This window comes from Squalius cephalus (genome assembly GCF_949319135.1).
Source record: "Squalius cephalus genome assembly, chromosome: 7".
NCBI lineage: Eukaryota > Metazoa > Chordata > Actinopteri > Cypriniformes > Leuciscidae > Squalius > Squalius cephalus.
Window position 1 is genome coordinate 11,483,222 of NC_137128.1, and position 11,659 is coordinate 11,494,880.

Below are 11,659 nucleotides of genomic sequence, written 5' to 3' on the forward strand. Positions count from 1 at the left end.
GATAACCGGAGTAGCAGAGCGAGCTGAGTGACGCGCGCTGCGTCAGAAGGTGGGCGGGGTTAGGATTTCCCAAGATTTTCCAAGATGGCGCCGCCCATACCCCCCATAAACGGCTTCAAACCTGCTTCAAACCCGTTCTTCAGAAAGTCTATGGGTGACGTCACAGACGCTTTGTCCATATTTTTTAGTCTATGGCCATAAGCCCCGCCTCCCCGTGTTATTCAACGGGACGTGAGACCAACTAAACAATTAAATTACACTTCAAATATCTTTTTTCCAAAGGTGGTTTCTTTCATTTGCTGTAGTTTTTATCACGCTGATGTAAGTTCAAGTGTCTGTTTAAAAAATAAGTTGGTTTTTAGTTAGTTACGTGCGGTGGTGTAACGTCATGATTGACAGCGGTGGTGTAACGTCATGATTGACAGCTGTGATTGACAGGTTCTCTGAGCCGAAGTAGTCACTGAAGCACCAACGGACATTTTTTTCAGGATCTTCGGAGGACTGAGGAGATTGTATTTACTTTATTTTAACAAGCCTCTTGTCGTACTGCAATCAATTTTTAAAAAAGTGTGCAGAATCCACTCTCCCTGAGTGCATTCTGCGAGAGTGAGTGCGGAGCGTTGATTTCGCGGCTTTACTTCCTGCTCACTACTGCGCAGGTCTGGTCCCGAGATCGCTACTGCGCAGACTCAAGTTCCAATATGTCAGCACCATAGAGCATCACAGTCCCGCCCACAGCCGGTTCCGGAAGTAAAAATTCAATACAATTTCTCCATTGACAGTCGGGATATAAGCCATAAAAACGTAACCATACATGGTAGACTTAAAACCAGCTACGGCTGTACTAAGCGATTATATATGCTCATATAACCGCCAAAAGTTCATGGGGCACTAACCTTGTTTTGAGATAAATGCCTTTTATTCGCGATGTCTTGGAGAAGTACTTCATTACCCACAATCCTAAACAATCCCACAGTGATGCATCTGATTGGTGGAGCTCGTGTAAACCCCGCGAAAGTTCGTGAAGACTCAAGATAAATAGAAAAAAAAAAAAACTGTTGCGTTTTTTTGCACGGTATCACTGATGTGACATTTGAACCGAGGAGTCTTCATATATGGTATGAGTCATATCAAGCATTTTATGATGCCACTGTCAAAACAATATTTAGCTTAGGCATACCCAGAGCCATAGAGAGCTCTTCATGCATTTACTGAACATTTGTGTAATAATTCATGGCAAGTTAATAAACTGAATATGATGCACTTTCTGGTTTGCTGACCTTCACTTTTTAATTTTCACTTGTTATTAAGAAAATACTTTAAATGTTATTAAAATTAAGGATGAACTATAATTTCATGAATAAAATGAGCATGGACCACAAGTGGGAAATTGTTGAGGCATTTGTCAGCAACCTGCCCGTGGGCCGCTGAAACTGATGAGCAGAACGCCGCGCGGACCGCCAGATCTGCACCCGTGGGCCGCGGACCGCCAATCATGCTTTCCAGTCTATTTACACAATTACTACTGAAAGAACTGCTATAAACGGCACAAGAAAAAGTTCGCGTGGCTGTCAGATTTTAAAGTCGCTCTAAAGGCTCTTTCGCGGTTGTGGCTTCAGTCGACTTCAGTGAGGCGCGGTGGTTTATGGGATGAGTAGTTCCTTCGCTCGGAAATGAAAATATGTACACAGTCTTGTTGTACCTTTGACTTTTTTTGGATTTTCTCGCCGTTTTTTCACTCGAAATGATATGTTGTATGCCTATGAGTTCAGCCGTAGCTGGTTATCCTCAGACATGCTCTAAAACTCTTTAGATACGGATTTTCGAAAACGTCAATGGGAGAAATGAATGGGAAATTTACTTCCGGCACCGAAGCGCTCTCGGGCTGTGGGCGGGACTGTGAAGAGAGCGAAGGGGCGTCCATCTTTTTTTACAGTCTATTTACAGCAAGCGGTAACCTCCCCGTCTCTCTCTTGAAACCAACACGGAAGTGAGTTAAACTGCAATTCATTGACTGGCCGCTTGGGCTGGCTGCAGAAGTGAGTCAAATCTGTATCTCCCCCATGTTAAAATTACCAACTTTACAGCAGAAAAAAACATGTTTACAGCCTGGATCTCTATGTGGCTTTGGTCTATACAGCTAATTTTGCCCTTCATAACAACTGTGAGGGGGGTGCAGTTTTTTATAAATCATCCGTTTAGTTGATTAATATTTTAATTTAAGGGTGTGGCTGTGGCCACTTGAGTGACAGGTGGGTTGTCGCTGATGTCAATGCTAGCCGTTTGTCTGCTGTTACTAGCCGTCACTTCACCTCAGCAAATGTTAGCTGCTGAAATTGCCTTCTCTGCACTGCGGTGTTTGTGCTTTTTTCCGGATTATTTCATACAATTGAATACAAACATTAGGTACAAAGCCCACGGCTTTGGATTCCGTCGTTGTCGAGTATCGTTCAGTTGTTTTCCTCCGTGAACATGCACTAATGGATGTCTGACAATTTCGTTGCTTTTTGGAGTTTTCAAATTAAAAAACGTCAATAAAGGCTCGTTCGTTCTGCTCTCACGGAACAGATGGATTATAATATGCTTATGTACTGTCAGGTGAAATCCTGCAGGTGTCGGCGCTTTCTCCGTCCATGCTATAAATGCACATGAATGAGCGCGGATTTTCTAGCGCATTTACTTGCACTTCAAAGGCAATATATCTATGGTTTAACCCATTTGAGAGGCGGCCAAAATCAGAATTTAAAATGGACTGAATAAGCTCTCTACGAACTTGAGCGATGCCGCGCTGACGGACCATAAGAAAGAGTGACTGACATGTATGCACATAAATCACTGTCACACACAAACACTCTCGAAGTAGTTACTGCATAATACATTTTCAACTAGCAGAATTGTGTATTAGTGACATTTGCTAATTGTGGTCAAGTTTTGTGATTTAAGATGATTAAACTGTGTACTGTGCCATTACTTATATAGGTGAAACGACATTTTACAGAATCACAATACACAGTCTCACTTGTAGCCATGTCTTTTAACTATTATAATATTTCGAAGGGCAAAAATAGATAACTTTAATTGGCTTTACATAATCAGCTAACTCGATCACGTCGAGGCTCGAGCTAGTGATTACAGATAGCCAGGCTCATATCTATGGCCAGGTTCCTCAGCTCCACCAAAGCCCGTCACGCCCCGCCTCTTTGCCCATTTTCTGTTATCCGGGAGTGACGCAAGGCCAAGATGGCGACGGCCGGCTCCGCCTACTTTAGGCTTCAAAAATGCTCTTCAGAAACCTACGGGTGACGTCACGGACACTACGTCCATATTTTTTACAGTCTATGATTTACAGTCTATGAGAGAGACGGGGAGGTTGCCGCTTGTTTCAAACACTGGAGCAGCCGCGGCGCAGAGTTTCCATGGAAACGCCGCGGGACCACTGCGACTGGTAAGCAGGAAAACTCCATCTCTCGCTGTTTTTTTCACTGCTTCCAGGTGATATTAGTCTCTAAAATCACACGGATAATAAACACAACTGTTCTTGACACTTCTCTTACTTGTAATTGATACGCTTATGTTGAATATTTACTTTTATAGACATGGTTTTGTGTCTTCGGAAAAAGTCCGTTAGCATCTCAACCGTTTTCAGAAGAGGTAAGTTAAGCTAAGTTAACGTTAACTCGGTTGAGCTTTTGTTTATGAAAGTTTGGGCTTTTAATCACCTCTTATGTGTATGAGAGGTTTTGTAAAGGTTTTACTTGGAAGTGAGCTAATTTATTTTACACAAATGTAAGCATAAACGTATGTAATCGGTGACGTCACTTACATGGAGTGAGAAAATTGGTTGAAACTAGCTCAATGGTAAACAAATATTGATAAAAAAAATGTTATGTGATTTCAGCAGCAACAAAATAACCCATAACAGAGGGAAAGCTCCACGACTTCAACATTTCTGAAGAAAGCTGCTGCCGGAGAAGTAGGAAATACAGGTAGGAAATCCAAAACTAAAGAATTAATTATTGATTTTAGGAAACAGAGCCCCCCTCTTCCCCTCACTATCATTGATGGCCAACCTATTGAGATAGTACAAGAATACAAGTACCTTGGCACAATAATTGATAGTAAGCTATGTTTTGATAGCAGCAGCGAATGTATTTTTACCGTAGACTGAGGAATTTTAACATTGACCCCACTTTGATGAGAATGTTTTATTGAGTCTGTTTTAACCTTATGTTTTATCTGCTGGTTTGGTTCCTTGTCTACAAAAAACGATTAGAGAGTATTGTTAGGACGTTTAGCAAGATTGCAGGCATTAACTTTCCCCCTCTCTCACACATTTACTCCAACAGAAGACAAAAGAAGAAGGCAGCTGACCCTAGTCATCCTTTGTCCTGCCAGTTCAAGCTACTTCCCTCAGGCCGTAGGTACTCCATGCCCAGATGCAGGTCAAATAGATTCATAAACTCATTTCAGAAAAGCATTTCACCTCTGCTGTAGCTTATAGCTTAGCTATAGCTTCTTACTTGTAATAAACCTGGCATTATATTGTTGGCTCTGTGACAAATGGTTTGTTGTGTTCCTAGATCCTTCAATGTTGATGCCCTGGCCTCCACCGTAGCAGAGTTGGGCGGATCATCATCTCTAAGGCGCTATGAACCATATGATTAGTAAGTAAAACTTCAAACATACACTAATGTCAAACATACACTAATTGTGTTGGTAAAAAAAATATGTTTTGAAAGAAGTCTCTTATGTTCACCAAGACAGCATTAAAAACAATAATATTGTGAAATAATATAACAAATTTTAAATAACTGTTTTCTATGTGAATATACTGTAAGATGTAATTAATTCCTGTGATCAAAACTGAATTTTCAGCATCACAGCTTCATATGATCCTTCAGAAATCATTCTAATACAGTATGATGATTTGACGCTCAAGAAACATTTATGATTATTACCAGCTTTCATTTTCTCAAAGGCGTAGCAGGATACCCAGGGCTTGGTTTACACCTATCACAATTTCTAGCCACTGGGGGGCCATAGGCAGGCTAGGGGAACTCATATTAATGTTAAAAAACCTCAGAAAGTGACCTTTTCATGCCATGGGACCTTTAAGCGTTTTCTACCAGTTTTCTATGTGAGGAAAACGCTTAACTGTACATAGCAGTCTATTTTTAATTAGTATGGTGTTTACCAGAGATGGGACCAAGTCACACATGTGCAAGTCTCAAGTAAGTCTCAAGTCTTAACCTTCAAGTCTCAAGTAAGTCCCAAGTATTTTTTACTTGGGCAAGTCAAGTCAAGTCAAGTCACAGGCTATGTCAAGTCAAGTCAAGTTAAGTCCTGTAGTAGGTCAAGTCAAGTCCAAGTCAAGTCACCTTATTATTGTAATTTTACCTGCAGAATCTGATCTAAATAAAGTGAAAAGACCAGATATAAGTAACTGTCAATAAATTACAACAATTTGGATTTGCATTGTAAATACTCATGTTCAGTAAAATACACCATGGAATCAAACAAAATTGTAACTTCATAAAATTATTTATTTTTCACTTCTGCCAACAGTGTTTAAAATGTATCGAAGTTTAATGTTGTACGTAAACTGTGTTTACAATAAGTGTATTGTGATTGTCAAAACATTTTAGTAACTAAACTGAATTGTATTCGGTTTAGTGACAACATGTTACAATGTTTACATAGTACAATTTCTGGTAAGCTATGCTTTTTTATTATTTAAATTCAATTCAATTATTGTGATCTGATTTAATATTGACTCATTTGGATAAATATTAGGTAGGCTACACAAGATAGCCATTCATTTTTCTCAAGAAAAAAACAACTCACCTAATGCTGTAAACATACAGAGAGATATATAATGCGTTTTTTTTATTATAATAACAACAACTTTATTTAATGATATATGTAAAAATATAATAAATATGTAATAGTACACATATTTAGCAAAATACTTTTTTTTCTAGCCAACTAACGTGCTATAGCCATATTATGGTCATCAAATGGCTTTCCTGGGGTAAATGTTATGTGACATAATTGTTCTCCAGCTGTTTTATTGACCCATTTGTTTGATTGATTGGTCGATATTTGGTATGAGGAATATACATTTCGGTTAGTTGTACTGTATCTTTCAACATTGTTCATTCGTGTTTATTTACTAGCTAGAGATGATCGGTTCACCTGCCGCTATAGGGATCTGTCGCGTCACATTTACAAGCGCCAAAACGGTATTTATTGTTTGAATTTCGTAATAAAAGTGACATAATCTGAGGGCTGAGATTTTTTTTATATCATAAGTAACCTGCTCTTGCGTCGCGATTTTTCTGTGCGTGAGAAAATGAATGTGTGGCGTGAGAGCATGTGAAAAGTGTTGCGTGTCTCTCACGGTGAATGCGTGAGTTCGCAGCTCTGTCTGGCTGTCCGCGATGTTAATGTTGCATGTCTTGCAAAGCGCTGTTCGTCTTTTGCCATCTTGTGAATAATTCTTGAAGCCGAAAGCGATGACCCTCGGAGTCAGTACCCCTCCGGCTGACATGTTGATATGATATCTGATCTAAGTGGGCGTGGTGTGCAAGGTACGAGAGGGTGCGCGCGACTGATGATAGTGTCGTGATCCAGTCATGACAACGCTATTCTCAGCCTGCGCTCCAGCTGGGTAATCAACTTTATTTTTAAAAATAATTTATATATTTTATATTCAAACTGAAAACATGATGTGATTAACACTCAAGTCATTCAAGTCATCGTGTCTCAAGTCAAGTCAAGTCCCGAGTCTTTAACTTCCAAGTCCGAGTCAAGTCTCAAGTATTTTATTTTTTGTCAAGTCAAGTCACAAGTCATAAAAATAGCGACTCGAGTCGACTCGAGTCCAAGTCACCAAGTCACAAGTCCCCATGTCTGGTGTTTACACAGGGTGTCCGCGCGGTAGTAAAAGGTAGTAAAAAGAATCTACCAAAATTAAGGCCCTTGAAAGGTAGTAAAATGTAACAAACGCAATTTGACTTGGTAGTAAATTTTTCATCACCACCTCAATGTATGAGTTTCCATTTTTCGATATATTTTTGAAATGCGATATGGAATTAGACCATATCGCATATATCGATATAGTTCAAACGCGCTGTGATCCTTGCTCCCCGCTTCTCCGCCCCTCCTTTTCCACTCTGCGTGCGTGTTTAGAGCGTTATGTTATGAGAGGCGAATCATGACTACTTCAGAAAACCCAGCACAATAGGAACTACCAGTCAGTGACATAAGTGTACGCTGAAATAAAGTCTTTCACCTCAGAAAAACTGACTTTCTTGTCCTGTCAGCCGTTATCCTCGTAGCGCACACTCAATTGCACGCGCAAATGCGGCGGCGCGCGGTGTGTATCGCCTCACTGTATATAAAGTGCAAAAGAAACTACGAGCATGCAATGCCGTTACGTTGTAAATTACACGAATTAAAAGTAATGCAGGTATGATTTTCTTTCTGTTCACCAGGAGCAGTTTCCATGTTTCATTAACAGTTATTGTTAGTATTGTGTATTCACCATGGTAACAGTCGTTTCCATATTAACCCCAAAATGACAATTTATTTTTTTATATTTTTAAATGACTAGTGGCTCATACCAACATTGTATTAACAAAAACTAGTTTGGGACTGCTATGTAATAGCTTTAGCATAGGTCTAATATTTATTTATTAGTACTAGTCTTTACTATTAGTCATATTCTTACAATTTATGTTATAAAGGGGGACAGTACTTGTGTGTGTTAACAAATTTTGTGTAAACATGTTATAATTTGCCTATATATATATATATATTATATATATATATATAATATATATATATATATATATAGGCAAATTATAACATGTTAACACACAATTTGTTTATATATATTTAATGTAAACTTTAATAATCATAATTAATAAATCACAATTACAATTCCAAGGGAATAATCAGCAATTATGATTTTTGTCATAATCGCGCAGCCCAAAGGTGAAGAAACCTGTTTATTATTTATTCATTTGATTTTGCAACTGTTCACTGAAATAGCCGGTTTCAGTTAAACTACTTGTGACATGTCATATTTGGCTTTGACTTTGACTGAACATTTGCTCTCAGTTTGCGGAAACAATATTGGGATATATATCGTATATCGATATTCAGCCTAAATATATCGGGATATGACTTTTGGTCCATATCGCCCAGCCCTAAAGGTCAGCTGTCGTCGCACCACCTCAGCAGCAAACCAGTGCCACCAGCACCACCACGGCAGCGATAGCCAGACAGCAGACCTCAGGGCTGAGGTTCTCTGGTGCCTGAACATCGCAGCCAACCATCATTCATATAATTCGAATGAGGGCATTGGGGAATTGTTCGAAAACATGTTCACTGACTCCGATATACCCAAAAGTTTTGCGTGTGGCAAGGATAAAACTAATATGTATGATGGGTGTGACAGTGTCACACTTATACCTTATAGTAAGTAGTAAGTGGTGCTTTGCATACCCCTCCCACACCCCCCAAAAAAGGGCTGCTGCTTGATGTCGTGTTGGTAGTAAAAAATATTGTAGAGGTAGTAAAAAAGGTAGTAAAAGGTAGTAAATTCATCTCTATGATTCCTGCATATACCCTGTTACAGAGTTATCATTTATTTATTTTAATATCACTGTCTATGCGTTAAGTCACGTTCTGCGAGTGCAAATCTCTAAATTCAACTTTGGACTTGTATTTTACAGGGGACAAGTTCTCAAATTCACATCTTTATGCTCTCGAGTTTTGCTACTCTTTTACTTTCATAAATAACCTTCCTGATAATGTTCGGGGCTCAGACACACTCTCCCAATTTAAATCTAGACTAAAGACACAACTCTTTAGCCAAGCATTCAATTAACACATCTCATAATCTTGTTTTACAGTTAATATGTGATGAAATAGTAAAAAGTGCACATGATCATCTTTTGCCTGAAATAATATGAACTGCAGCTATGCTAATCTTTCTCCTGTTGCTTCCCTGTTTCTATATCAGGATGCTCAGCAAGTTCACTAGAGATTATAGCAGCTCCAGTTTGGATCCAGCCTCACTTGTGATGACTTCTAATGACACCAACACTCACAAAGACTTCAGATGATGGCAACTATAGATGGACACAAAACTGCCAGATATTAAGGTGGGGTAAGCGATATTTCAAAAACGCTGTTGGACACTGTTGATATTTGGAATGAACCCAAACAAACACACCCCTCTCTTCAATGCTCCACCTCCAAAACTCACCAGATTGCCCAGCAGCCGCATCACATTATTGGTGTAAATAACTAATTTATGTTATTGCATGACCTGCTCAATAAAAGCGCAACACTAAGAACGTTTCAGGAAACACGTTATTAATTATGATAAGGGCTGGATTTCCCGAAACCTTCTTAACGCTACGTCGTTCCTAAGTTATACCTTAAGCTGTGCCTTATCGTTAATACGTGTTTCCCGAAACGTTCTTAGTTAATTGTACCTTCTGTAAGTCATACGTTCGGATATTTCCCCACCAGTTAATCAAAGTGTGACAACACCGGTAATACCATAATAGAAGTGACGCGCATGCAATGCAGCGTGCTCGTTTTTCCAGGCGCGCATATGCCACAGCGAGATGAAAACATCTCAACTTTTCAGAATGCCACAAGCGCACCGCAGGTCATGTGACAAAAACCAACCGATCAGCTTTGGCCTTTCCGTAACAACATGGAAAACTCTGCCAAACAGCTGATCATAGCTGTACAGGGCGAGTTTTTATTTCTCATCTCCATAAATATATCTAGTAGTAAAGCTAATGCAAGGGCTAGAAATAAATTAATCCTTTGCTGATACTTCCTCGTCATCATGGAGAGCGCAGTTCATGGTTGCATAGCAATGACAGACGCCACGGGAGCACTAGCACTTGTAGGAGAAAGCGCTTTCCACACATTTTAGATGCGATATGTGAACGATATATGCCCCTAATTCAGGATAAACTGAGAATCTATTTGGTTTAAAATCGTTTTTGTTTGTTAAAATGGAGATCACGATAATATACATCAGAATAACATGTTTCAGTCTATTTAAAAAAAAGATACTCAATTGAATCATTAATTGAAACACTTTTAAAACCAATTAATTCAGTGTCTCATTCATAAACACCTGGGCTGGGTTTCCCGATAACGTTGTCTCTTAGCGTGCTACGAAGACTCTTAAGGTATAACTTAACTAAAGGTATACCATTTATAGGTGTGTTCCCCGAACCATACCTTAGAAAGCTGCTAAAGATATTCCTTCTTACGTGTGACGTTACCCAGTGCTGCCCGTGGCGATGCTGCTGAATCTGCTGATATCGGTGGCTCGAGAATCAATTATTCACTTGTGCAGGGGCTGCTTCACTGCGTTATGTGAGAAAGCGGTGCTCTTTATAAAAGCAATTCAGAAATATACGCGGGTTGGGTGAGAAAAAACACTGACATTATGGATTCGGATGGCAATAAAATCACAGACTTACCCCTGTAAATGTTTAAAATACCATAATACGAACCCATGAGAAACAGTTAGCATCTACTTACAACTTAACTGACAGTATGCTTTCACAGGCCTTTGAAAGCGCTCCGCGGACGGCGCCGTCTTTTAGAACAACTATTCGCTGTATCGCTGCCATAGTTTGAGCAAACTCCCCAGCACAATCATTCCCTTTAAATAGACTATTAAACCTATTAAACTATTAAATGGGTTGCCAGTTGATGTACCTTTGATTGTTGTTAGATTTTTAATTATATTATCCAGAGTAATGACAATTTTATTCTTAGCTTTAGTCCTAACTGCTTTTTCTCATTGTTTTTCACTCTGTTACAGGTTGCCAGGAAGAATCCTTCTCTACATTGTTGCTGTTCCTTTTTGATCCCTTTTCTCCTGGAGTTCTTTCTGGTGTCATTAAAATGTCTTAACTTGAATTGTGTCTGTTCATTATACTAGAGACAGTTACACACAAAATTAAGAAGATATTTTTCAATGTCAGTGTAGCCTACTTTTTTCATATTGGATAGTCAAGTAACTCCAAGGCTGTATACATGTACATAGACATTGAGGGGTACAAGTCCTATAATTATACGTCAATAATAACAATAGTATGTCAATAGTTAGAAATGGCCAAACTGGAAATTCAATATTGGAAATTCTTGCTCCATCTGTTTTTAGGATGGCAAAAAGGTTTAAAAGTTACATTTTAGGCTGGTCTACCTTACAGCGACCATCCAAATAGATAGCCAATCAAATCATAGAAGGCGGGGTTTACTGTTCACAGAAGCAGAGCATGTTTAACGTTGAAAGAGTGCGAGGTAAGATGGAACTGTAAAACTACTCCACTTTTTTTCTTGAATATGGCCATTTTGAGGGATGAAAGTTGCATGTGTTCAGTATCAAAGCTATTTTATCATTAATTTAAGTCTCGGGGCAATGTTGACTACAGTTTATGTGCTGCTGAGTGAGTGTTGCACTTGCAGCGCGATCTCCGCTCTCTCTGTGTGTGTGTGTGCGTGCGTGCGTGCGTCAATGAAAGCAGCGCATGGTGTCTAATGTAAGGAGTAGCCCGAAAGGTCCGACCTATATAAATAAAGGTCCTATAAAACCCATGCAGAGCTGCCA

General features: G+C 39.3%; 1 long non-coding RNA gene across 4 annotated transcripts; it reads left to right on the top strand.

Annotated features, from left to right (window-relative positions):
- The first annotated feature begins 3,163 nt into the window (after positions 1 to 3,163).
- On the top strand, positions 3,164 to 10,968 carry LOC307161595. Of its 4 annotated transcripts, XR_013821755.1 has the most exons (7): positions 3,164 to 3,445; positions 3,595 to 3,651; positions 3,899 to 3,986; positions 4,347 to 4,417; positions 4,581 to 4,664; positions 9,032 to 9,173; positions 10,871 to 10,968. It is a non-coding gene; the product is annotated as an uncharacterized lncRNA (long non-coding RNA). The 4 variants fall into 4 exon arrangements; XR_013821756.1 differs by lacking the exon at positions 3,595 to 3,651 and having other exon boundaries at positions 3,296 to 3,445; XR_013821757.1 differs by lacking the exon at positions 3,595 to 3,651 and having other exon boundaries at positions 3,314 to 3,445; positions 4,350 to 4,442.
- The last annotated feature ends 691 nt before the right edge of the window (positions 10,969 to 11,659 follow it).